Consider the following 13064-nt stretch of genomic DNA (forward strand, 5'->3'; position numbering starts at 1 on the left):
GACAAACTGACAGCTAGAATGCCAAAGGTCTGCAAAGCTGTCATTGCTGCACGTGGAGGATTTTTTGATGAGAACTCAGTTGAATGCCACTTTGGTGAATATAAGTAACAATTTCTTTCCATAAGAACAAAATCTGTACATTATTCCAAACTTTTGGCCATCAGTATATATATATATATATATATATATATATAATACACACACACACACACACACACACACAGTGTTGGGGAGTAACGGAATACATGTAACGGGAATATGTATTTAAAATACAAAATACAAATATCTGTTTTCCACTACAGTTACAATTTAAATCATTGGTAATTAGAATACAGTTACATTCAAAAAGTATTTTGATTACTGAAGAGATCACTTTGCATTTTATTGTCATTTGTTTCATTTAATATTTAGTCCTTTCAGATGGAAAACATTTATACATATAAATGATGTGATCCAAAGTGCATTTGAACAGTGGTGAAACACTTTCTTATGATGTGTTACATTCATATGAGCAGACAGAGAAGTACGTTTGAAGTAAGTTTGGAGCAGAAGAAATAGAAATAAACCTTGTGTAAATTGTCAGCTTTATGCTAAGCTAAAATGCTGTTTCTAGCCATTTTACATGCACATGTTACCAAGCACGATCATATTGTTTTATCAAGAAAATTCACGTTGGATCATAATAATTTTTTTTTTTTTTTTAGTAAGACCCTTTGATATTAGGGCAAAAATTGTATTCTTGATAATAATTTTTGTATTGTTTTCCTGTAAAAATATCTAAAAATCCTTAAAACAAGATCAGTTTGATTTATCTTATTTTAGAAACAACACTGCATAAGATATTTAGGTTTTTCAGAGAATGTATTTTTAACATGTGCATTTTGTCTTACTGTACTGGCAGAGTTTTTAATAGTCAAAACAAGTGAAAAAATCTACCAGTGCTGAAGAAGTAATCCAAAGTATTTAGAATATGTTACTGACCTTGAGTAATCTAACGGAATACGTTACAAATTACATTTTACAGCATGTAATCTGTAATCTGTAGTGGATACATTTAAAAAGTAACCTTCTCAACCCTGTATATTCTGTATATATAGTATATACAGTATAGATAGATAGATAGATAGATAGATAGATAGATAGATAGATGTGTATCTGTATGTACTGCACCGATATACAGATTAATCCAACAAGAATTTTTAGTGATACATTAATATTAACGTCTAAAGTCTGCTACATCAAGGTAAAACTCCCTAGAAGTGTTTTAAACCAAAATGCTGAGGCAGGTGTTCAGAAAACAAAGCTCATTCACTCCCTCAGAAATAGGGATTACTTCTGCTGCTCTGAGGTTTGTGACTTCACCGACAAGGAGAGAATCTCATGTACTCAGTGAAAGCAATTTGTAAAACTGATTACTGGGCAAAGGCATACACAGAATAAAGACTCAAGCACTCACTTGGAGAAAGCACAGAACGTTTTGCAGGTACGTCTGCGACCGGGTTCAAGTTTCATATAGTTCGTGGTCACAATAAGCCTCTCCATCTAGAGGAAACAGCAGAGTGTCATAACACAATAAGGGGAGATAAGAGCTTTTCATATCAACTGATATCACTCTCTGCTCAGCCACGGAAGCCTCCAGCCGGTAACATTCCCCCAAAATGCAATGGGATAAAAGTGGTCTGAAAGATGCATAATACAAACTACAATTTGAAGACACGTAGTCTTCATAAATTGTATGACAGATACAACAAAATATATACATAAGTAAAGGATTAGGGGTGTGCAGTGGAGCCATTATCTGTATTTGTATCTGTATCTGTCTCTGTATTTGGATAGAACTGGGTCTGCGGAGCTTAAACCGGAAGTGCGTCAAAACTAAATGAAAGCCAGTTTTTAATTATTATGCTGTGTTCTATTCAAATCAGATGTGGGATATTCCTACTTGATATTTCTGATCTCCAACCACAAATGCATTCCATTGCCAGATGCTCGGAAGATGATGTTTAAGGGAAAAAAAACTGCAACGCTCCCATTAGCTTAGTAGGTGTTTGACTGTCACCAGAGATGTCTCCTAGCAACCCAATTCATAAACAGTTTGCAACGCTAGCATTTGTGCTACAGGTGTACGATTATAAAAAGCAATTATAATTTATCTTGTTTTGAACTCCTGCTACTCTGCTAACATTTGTTAAACATGCTTTAATATCATGTAATGCAGGAACTTTGGCATGGCATGGAGCAGGCTGAGGCGTTGCTGTGACATGGCATGGAGCAGGCTGAGGCGTGGCTGTGACATGGCATGGAGCAGGCTGAGGCGTGGCTGTGACATGGCATGGAGCAGGCTGAGGCGTGGCTGTGACATGGCATGGAGCAGGCTGAGGCGTGTCTGTGACATGGCATGGAGCAAAAGATGGCGCTAGCTCAGCGACCATGACTAGAAACTCCGGCTTGGCGGCCATGACGTGGAACTCTGGCTTGGCGGCCATGACGTGGAACTCTGGCTTGGCGGCCATGACGTGGACCTCCGGCTCGGCGGCGGCCAAGTCGTGGACCTCCGGCTCGGCGGCGGCCATGTCGTGGACCTCCGGCTTGGCGGCGGCCATGTCGTGGACCTCCGTCTCGGCGGCGGCCATGTCGTGGACCTCCGGCTCGGCATCCGCCTCCCCCACAGTGAACGTGGAACCAATGATCTGCAGGGCGAGGTCGATATACTGAGCGAGGGTAAGGGTACTCTTACCGCCTGGCATCAGAATGGAGATTGGCTCACTCAGTCCAAACCGGAAACAGTCTTTGAGTGCAACCTCATTAAAGTCCACCTGGAAGGCCAGATCGCAAAAGTCCTCCACATAGTCCTCCAGGGGACGATTCCCCTGACGTAGGCGCAGAAGCCGAACTGCTGGGTTCATGGTTCGGTCAAGTATTCTGTAACATGTGCTGGCTGCTGGCAATGATGAAGATGAAGACGATGATGAAGATGAGAACCCAAGTGCAGTGTATTTACAAAAGTGAATCCAAAACCCTAACTATAAACGTGATTTAACAAAAACATGAACTTGACATAAACTAGACTTGACTATGGCTTGGCTTGACTTGACAACAAAACAACATTCACATCCAATACTTGACCAAGACACAATGGAAAACATGAGGCTTAAATACATGGACATGGGGGAACATAAACCAATGAACAAACAGAACTGATAACAAGATAATTAAACAATAAACCAATGAAAACATGACACATGAACATGGAGGGAAAACAGAAATCACATGACAAGGGAAACAGGAACTAAACATTTCAAAATAAAAGACATGAATCAACAAAATACACATGACATTATTATACAATTATTATTTAAAGCTACACTATGTAAGTTTTGGCCCTCTAGTGGTTAAACAATAACACTGCATGCATCTTGCAGAAGAACATTATTCCCTATCTGTCACTCACTCGATATTGTGTCAATGTAGTGACACTAGGGGTCATTCTTGGAAGCCCCAAACACCTCTGATGTTTTAAGAAAAGGCCAATGAAAACTGGCAAGTGGAATTTGCATGCCACTCCCCCGGACATACGGGTATAAAAGGAGCTGGTGTGCAACCACTCATTCAGATTTTTTCTTCAGAACCGAGCGGTGTTGATATATCCACTGCCAATGCATTCACCTCTGCAAGAGAAAGCAAAGAGCGATCTCCGCTGCTGCTGGATTTTACGGCGAATCACAGTGGTTTCTCCCCCTCTCGCACAGATAAGTGCGGAGAATGCCCCTGGGTGCTTCGGAAGTGTGTGTGGAGCACTAAAAGAGTATATTTCTCCTTAAAAAGAGTAGATATTCCCTAAAAGTGTGGGCATTGACAGAAAGCGTCTTTTTAAAGATGCCTTTCCGGTTATGTGCACTTCATGGTTGCGGTCGTTATCTCTCCGCCTCTGTTGGTCACGATCGCTGCCTTACGTGTCTGGAGCACAGAGACAGCATTCGTGGATGGTTCATGCCCACACTGTGAGAGCATATATATATATATATATATATATATATATATATATATATATATATATATATATATATATATATATATATATATATGTAAAATGTGAGGGAAAGTCACTCCAGCTGCTCTGCCACCTCGGTTCTTCTGCCCGTGGGCAAAAGATCGTGATGGTTAGCGCTGAGGGCGATTTGGGGACTTCAGTGGAATTGACTCCCCACGGACCTCCCATTACCCAGCATGCTCGTGCACCCCGGTTGAGTTCTGGGATGAGTCCGGCGCCCCGCCTTAGAGCGGGTTCGACTTCTCATTTGGTGCTCAAGAGGAGGATGAGATCTCGATAGCAGCATCGGAGAGCAGGCTGCTCAGTCCGATGCAGAGGACTCAGCTGGGTTTCCGCCTTTGGGTCTGAGGCTGACGCTGAGCTGAAGGCCATGCTTGCCACGGTTGATGATTGGTTCCTGGGGTCAGAGCACCGCTCTTCCCAGAGGTGCATGAAGAACTCGCAAAGTCGTGGTGGGCACATTTCACTGCCCGGACCGGGCTTTTGAGTTCTGCTGCTCTCACCACCCTTGACGGCGGGGAGGCCAGGTGCTACACTGATGTTCCCCAGGTAGAGCAGGCGATTACGGTGCACTTGTGCCCGCAGAGTGCCGCCACCTTACAGAACCATCCTAGGCTCCCATCCAAGGCCTGTAAGACTATGTCGTCTCTGACGGTGAAGGCTTACAGTGCCGCGGGGCGGGCCGCCTCCACTCTGCATGCCATAGCCCTCCTGCAGGTCCACCAGGCCAAGGCATTGAAAGAGCTGCACAAGGGTGGTCCTGACCCAGGAGTAATGTAGGAGCTGCGCTCGGTGACCAACCTCGCCCTTCGGGTGACGAAGGTCACAGCATGTGCTCTCGGGCTGGCGATGTCCACATTGGTGGTCCAGGAGCACCACCTTTGGCTCAACCTGCTTAAGATGAGGGATGCCGACAAGGTTCGCTTCCTTGACGCCCCCATTTCCCAGGCTGGCCTGTTCGGTGAGACCATCGAAGACTTCGCACAGGAAGGCTTCTAATTGCCCCTGAGATGGGCGACCCGGAGGTGAGGAGACCCCGTGCCACATTTGGAGGTGGTAGACAGACCACTCCATTCCCCGGTGGAGGGCCGGAGGGAGAATCCTTGGTTTCCTTCTTTGTTGAGTTCGCCGCATGCCCGAGGGGCTGCGGTACCCACATTTTCAAAAAAAGAGCGCTTTCCTCACTCTCCGGGTCATACACTCGATGCCTTCGGCCGTCATTATGACAGCCATGCACCGAGCACTCGCGGCCAGGGCGTTGCAGGTGTGGGTTTCCTGCCTCCACGCAGGAGAGGTTGGAGGGGCGGCTGTCCCCCTCCATCTTGAAGGTGTATGTAGCCGCTGTAGCGGCACACCACAATGCAGTGGACGGTAAGTATTTGGGGAAGCACGACCTGATCATCAGTTTCTTAGAGGCACCAGGAGGTTGAATCCTCCTAGGCCGCACCTCGTTCCCTCATGGGACCTCTCTGTGGTCCTGCTGGGCCTACAGAGAGCCCCTTTCAAGCCCTTAGAGTCAGTTGAGATAAAAGCCCTCTCCTTGAAGACGGCCCTCCTGACTGCGCTCACCTCATCAAGAGGGTTGGTGACCTGCAAGCATACTCTCTCAGTGATATGTGCCTAGAGTTCGGTCCGGCATACTCTCACGTGATCCTGAGACCTCGGCCAGGCTATGTGCCCAAGGTTCTTTAAAGATCAGGTGGTGAACCTACAAGCGCTGCCCCGGGAGGAGGCAGACACAGCCTTGTCATTGCTGTGTCCGGTACATGCTTTGGGTATCTATTTGGACCACATGGAGAGCTTTAGATGCTCCGAGCAGCTCTTTGTCTGTTTCGGGGGACAGCAGAAGGGGAACACTGTCTCAAAACAGAGGATTGCCCACTGGATTGTGGATGCCATCGCATTGGCATACCAGGCCCAGGGTGTGCCGTCCCCTTTGGGACTACGAGTGCACTTTACCAGGAGCGTAGCCTCCTCCTGGGCCTTGGCCAATGACATCTGTAGGGCAGTGGGTTGGGCAACACCCAATACCTTCGTGAGATGTTATAATCTCCGGGTTGAGCCAGTTTCGTCCCATGTATTGGTAGGTACAAACAGGTAAGGATGCGGGCAGCTTGCCGGGTGTACCGCTGGCACACAAGCGCCTTTACCCTTCCGAGGGGAAGACATGCGCTCTTTCATCCATATGAGTTCCCGGGGTCGGTGAACCCTGGATTTCTCCCCCAGCACCTGCAGCAAGCAAATTCGGTGGCGGAATTCGACACCAGGCCCAGTACTTGTGTCAGTATGCCCTGTTCAGGTCAGCCCCTGTACTGGGATAGGTGCTCCATATGCGTTGGTTCCCTGTCGGTAACCCCATATGACATAATCTTCCATGGTACGGTCTCCCTGATGGTAGACCCATGTCTCCCCTTGGGCAGAGTCCCCTCTGCCACCAGTCGCTGTGTTTGTAGAGCTCCGTCCCCTCAGGGTAGGACCTAACACGGGGACTTCCTTCACGTGCGATACTGCCGATAAGGAATCAGTAAGCCCATGTGACATATTTCCACACAATTACCTCCCCTTCAGGCAGGGTGTGGTCTCTGCAGTGTCTTTTTCCAAGGACACCTACCCTGACGTGAATACGTTTGGCCCCAGCTGGAATCAACCGAGTTCTTTCTCCGGGAGAAGAAAGAAGAGAAAAGGCTGAACCAGCTGGTGCAGCCTGTTCCCATTGTGGGCACTTCTGACACCCCCTTTTATCCTTTCGGGGGGCGAGGGTCCATACGATGTGCATGGGGCATTGGGAAGGTTTACGATGGGGCCAGTAAAGACATAGTTTGGAAGATGGATTTTTGTTGCACTCTCTTATTAATAACATTTTACATATATATATATATATATATATATATATATATATATATATATATAATAACACTTATAATTGTTTTACAAAAAAAGTTACATAGTGTAGCTTAAAAAAAATATAATGTTATTATATTTTTTTTTCTTACCAGATGAAGCTGAATTTGTAGGCTACATTAACAGTGGAATATGTTGTTAACTGTGGTTTCTCCTGGTATTTCAGATATTAATATCTGCATGAAACAGAATTTTCGTTTGTCTGTGCATGTATAACAACATTTTGGAGGCAGGAGGTGTCAAGCAAAATGTGAAATGTCAAGCACACATTTTTGCAGTGAATAATAAATACAAATTAAAATATTAAAATAAATTAAAATAAAATCAACATAGCCTACAAACAGGTGAAAGTCCCATAAGTCTATCAGGGATTGTTTACGATAGGACACCATTATTTAGTTAAATAATAATAATAAAAATAATAATAATAATAATAATAATAATAATAATAATAATGTTACATTTATATAGTGCCTTACCAGAGTTCAAGAACACTTAACATTTTCAAATTTAGCACAGTTTAAAGGAGAAGAAGAAGAAGAAAAAAAGATAGAGCATGTTTCAGTGTCTTCGTTTTACATAGATGAATACTCTATGGAGCATTTAAACCTTTATGAAGCATTTTCTTTTTTTTTTTTTTTCGGAATAAAGTCTTAACCAGATAATTACCTTAATCGCTGATGTGGGTCAACTAGATGGGATAGATGGGCTCTGATGTGAAATCATCATTTCAGGTCATGAATTTAACATCATGCTCAGGTTTAGGCTATAAATAAAAACATGAGAATCACGTGTGAATCATGTGATACATTAACATTGACATTTCAAGAAGTGGAAAGTGTATATGATGTCGTATCTTAATGTTACACTTGATAAGCTCCAGACACGCACAATTACCAGAGACCGCAAACGGAGTCGAGACTGCACCCATACGATCTGAAATCACACCGTGCGCATTTTCATTCATAAGGTTTACACTTTAAAAATATTGGTTGCACAGATTCATAAATTCGTTGTAATTTTGGATATGTTTATTTAAAATGCCGCTTTATCCTTGTGCTTTTTGGATAGTCAGTCATACAAGTATTTGTTATATTATTCGGATGAATCCGTTATTCATTTTAAAGTCATTATCCGTGCCTTTCCGAATAAGGTATTCGGCTTCAATCACATCCCTATAAAGGATAATGTACAGTCGGCCAGTTCATAAATCTCTTGTATCACCCTGAAGGGGTTTATTTTGCAATAATGACCAGCTGACTGTACATTATCATACTTAGCTACGAAGCAAACAAATAAATAAATTAACATGAAATATTGGATTTAATTGAAATTCTATTATTTTGTGAGAAGAAAGAGAGTGCAAATTGATAGACATGAAATTAGTACATCTATATAGAATATCTGTTGACTGGAACAACAGTCAAATATACAGTTTAGCAGTCATTACACTCAAATATTTGACTGCAGAATGCCACAATTGACCAGTTAGAATCAAGTATTCCAGATAGGCATGTAATAAGTAATATTAATTCAATGCTTCTGGTGATATTGTGGTCACAAATATCAGTTTCTCAGTCTTATAGGCCTGTTGGTTGTTGATGTTGTGTTACTTGGAGTTTGTTTTTGTGCTGTTAAGTTCTGTGACTAGCAGGGGCAACACTTTAATGACTGTGATTACATAAATGTTATTCATCAAACTTCAAAGCAAAACCAACATATAGCAATTAATAATTCAGAAAGGCAGACAAACAAATAAACATTAAGAGTATGAGAAAGGAAGAGTACTGGTTATTTTTGATCATTAAATATTACTGTCTGTGCTATATTAAAAATAGAACAGGGATGATAAAATGAAGAAAATAATTAAATGTATCATATTGGAAAAATATTTGCTCATTCCAAAGAGTAAATATTCCTGCTTGATTATGTAAAAATATTGTTAAATATAACACTGTTACATCAGAATACTCTAGAGGATAAACTTCTTGTTTTACACATGAAATACTGATTAGCTTTGCCAAAATAGTCTTGCAAGCCAGAATTTTCACTATCGGCATGAAGTCTAGTACACATTGTAACTTATTCTGAATTAAACACAGACATTAGCAGTTCTGGGTAGTAACAGATTACAAATGATCTGAATTACACAATCAGATTACAAAAAATCAAGTACTTGTGTTTAGATTAAAATACATTCTGAAAATACTCATAATCAGATTACAGTTACTTTTTAAGGGTTACATAATTACACATTAACCAACAAACGGCAGTAAATTGTTCATAATTTATTGATTCCACTAATAATTTTTTCATGACCAATAATTATGTAAGTTAATAAAAACTGCTGATGTATAGCTGTAAAATACTATGTCCTTAGTATTTTGTCCTTATGGTTACTATAACCAGTGACCTTCACTTGTTATTTATTCTGGAAGTCTATACAAAAAAAAAAAAAAACGTATTTTTCTACCATCTTGGCCTAAAACAGTGAGTGAAACAAAAAAATCATATAAATTCTCACATTTTGATGCATTATATAAGTATTCCTAAATGCATACGCAACATTATGTCAAAATTGTATAGATTATCTTGCTCAAATGCATGTAAAAATAATAAAGAGTCAGGTCAGAGGTAATCCACAAATAATCTAATTAGTACTGGATTGCAATTCTGAAGTAATCTACCCAGCACTACTCATTAGTGTAGCTGATCATTGTTCATCAATGTGTATCAACCTATGTCATGTCTGTTATGATGACATGTGGGTGCAAATCTATAAATTCTGATAGAATAGTGTCATATTGTCCTTTATACTTGTGTTGGTTGTATTATTGTGCTGAAGATCTTGTATTGTCTCTTTTTCTCAATCCTCCTAATACATTTACTTCTTATCTGTCCATTAAAGTTACAGTTCTAAACAGTCTGATCTCATTAATATACGTTGCCATTTGTACGTTAGCATTTGTAACATTTAAATGTACGTTTGAACGTTTGAATAGACACTAAAACTTTGAAAGCATCTAAAACAAACATTTTTATGTATTTACAGCTTTAGAAACATACAATATTGACAAATCCAAGACAAATATATTTGAATACACAAATCTATTATAAATATATTCTAATTTTTACTGTTTTAGATATTTTAGATCCCTTTTTAATACATTTGCAAAGTTATCAAAAATCTGGTTTTAGCATTTTAGCATAAGACTGCAACACAACAAAATGTGAAAAAAATGAAGGGGTCTGAATACTTTCTGAATGCACAGTATACAAGGTTGGGGAGTAACAGAATACATGTAATGTGATTACGTATTTAAAATACAAAATATAAGTAACTGTATTCCACTACAGTTACAATTTAAATCATTGGTATTTAGAATACAGTTACATTCAAAAAGTATTTTGATTACTGAAGAGATTACTTTGCATTTTATTGTAATTTGTTTTATTTAATATTTAGTCCTTTCAGATGGAAAACATTTATACATATAAATGATGCGATCCAAAGTGCATCTGAACAGCGGTGAAACACTTTCTTATGATGTGTTACATTCATACGAGCAGACAGAGAAGTAAGTTTGAAGTAAGTTTGGAGTAGAAGAAATAGAAATAAACTTTGTGTAAATTATCAGCTTTACGCTAAGCTAAAATGCTATTTCTAGCCATTTTACATGCACGTTACCAGGCACGATCGTATTTTTTTATCAAGAAAATTCACGTTGGATCATAATTTCTTTTTTTCTAGTAAGACCTTTGATATTAGGGCAAAATCGTATTCTTGATCATAATTTTTGTATTGTTTTCCTGTAAAAATATCTAAAAATCCTTAACAAGATAAATTTGATTATCTTGTTTTAGAAACAACACTGCATAAGATATTTAGGTTTTTCAGAGAATGTATTTTTAACGTGTATTTTGTCTTACTGTACTGGCAGAGTTTTTATAGTCAAAACAAGTGAAAAATCTACCAGTGCTGAAGATGTAATCCAAAGTATTTAGAATATGTTACTGACCTTGAGTAATCTAATGGAATACGTTACAAATTACATTTTACAGCATGTAATCTGTAATCTGTAGTGAAATACATTTCAAAAGTAACCCTCCCAACCCTGACTGTATGTATATTCAAATTACATATATATATATAAAGATTACAATTTAAAACAATAATCTTGAGTAGCTAGAGGAAACACACAATGCAAATATTCTATGTGAAGATAAAAAAATAAAAAAATAAAAAAAAGATTCTGCCTTAAGATGTAACTGAGTAACCTTTAAAAATGCTAAAAAGGCAAATTATTATAGATGCACATAAAAAAGAAAAAGGAGATTTTCTAAGAAAATGGCCAAGTAACTCACAGAAAAAAAAAAAGCTTTTAGAGTGAATCTCAATGCTATTAATAATGCCCAATTCGAGAGTTTTGCCTGTGTTCAAAGGAAATGTTAGACTGACACAAAACAGGCAAAAGGCTTTTTGGAAGAGCAAATAAATGTCTTAATGAATCATGCCCATAAATTATTTTCAATTGCTCTATAATAATTTCATCCATAATTTTACCCAAATAGCCATATTACATTGAATGAATGGGGGTCTACATTTTTTGAAGATTATCAACAACCTTTGATTTCAGCTCCTTATAATTAATATTTTCTAGCATAAATTCAAATCTGAAATCATAACCGAAATACAGTAACTATACATTTAGGCATTATGGTGTATTATAGTGGCATTTGAGCTCAAATAGCGCTGTTTTCACAAGTGTGACAGTGCAAATTTTTGTCCTCCTGGTTTAAAGGGATAGTCATCCCACCCCCCAAATTTTTTTTTTTTTTTTTTTCAGACTCACCCTCACGCTGTTTCAAACTAATATGACTTCGTTTTTCTTCCATGAAACACAAAAGGGGATGTTAGGCAGCATCACAATCTCAGTCTCCCTATGCTTTCATTGTATGGAGAAAAAAAAAAAAAAAAAAAGATGCAGTGAAAGTCAATGGTGAAAGAAGCTGTCAGTCCCTAAATTATGTCTAAAATCGCCTTTTGTGTTCCACGGAAGAAACAAAGTCATACATGTTTGAAACAACATGAGGGCGAGTACATTTTGGCAGAATTTTAATTTTTTAGGTGAACTATTCCTTTAATGTAGAGATCCATCATTCATTGTTGTGTGCATTTCATGGAACTGTTAACACTGCCGTCAGGCAAGGTCATTTTGGTCTCATATGGGGAAATGGTCAAACTCGGCTTTCTATAGATCTAAGGTCTCACAAACTTTCTTCATCCAAGCTCTGGCTGAATGTCCTTTGGAGCCTAAGCTTTTGCAGTTTCAAAGGGACAGTGACCAAAAATTTAAGCAAAATTATCCCTTGCACAGTATGCATTCATTAGCGTTTTTCCGTTGGCTCTGAGAGACATGTACGCATAGGCATTAGAACCCAGCTTGGGCGGATAACGAGGACAAAAATCTCAATTAAGGAGCCAAGGCAAAGGGGACTGCTGGAGATCAAAACTCTGTGATGGCACTTTTAATGATGGCAACCTTTGACCTATGAATACGCAGTGCTCTGGGCAGAACGCTGCTCTCAGCGGTGCTCGGTTGGCAGCAGATATTACAGCTACCTCCTGCGGAGAAGAAGGGCCTTGAGGGAGAAAAAAGAAGTGCAACAAGTTTAACTTTGGAATGAATAAGTTATTCATAAAATGTACAGCTGGATAAATCTTGAGCCTTAGTGAGGTGGATTTGTATTTTCAACGCACAAATCCATGTTGTACATCTTGAGGTCTTATGGAGATCATTTAAATTAATACTGGCATCATTATTTAAGTCATTCTGAACACAAAAGATTGAAATAAAATTAAACACTTTCAACTCCAGGAAACACTATAATAACCTAGGGCCAGATTCACAAAACATTATTTAGAATACAATTATTTTTAACAACTTTTTTTCTTATTATTTTCTAGTACAAGAAAAACTTAAGAATATTTTGTATTTATGAAAAGACTTCATAAGAATTTCAACATTTATAGCTAGACCTTCTTACGAATAATTTCTTATAATTTCTCTCTTGTGAATTCAGCCCCTGGACATGTTTCCCTGTTATTATG

The sequence above is a fragment of the Myxocyprinus asiaticus genome, chromosome 43 (genome assembly GCF_019703515.2).
Source record: "Myxocyprinus asiaticus isolate MX2 ecotype Aquarium Trade chromosome 43, UBuf_Myxa_2, whole genome shotgun sequence".
Lineage (NCBI taxonomy): Eukaryota > Metazoa > Chordata > Actinopteri > Cypriniformes > Catostomidae > Myxocyprinus > Myxocyprinus asiaticus.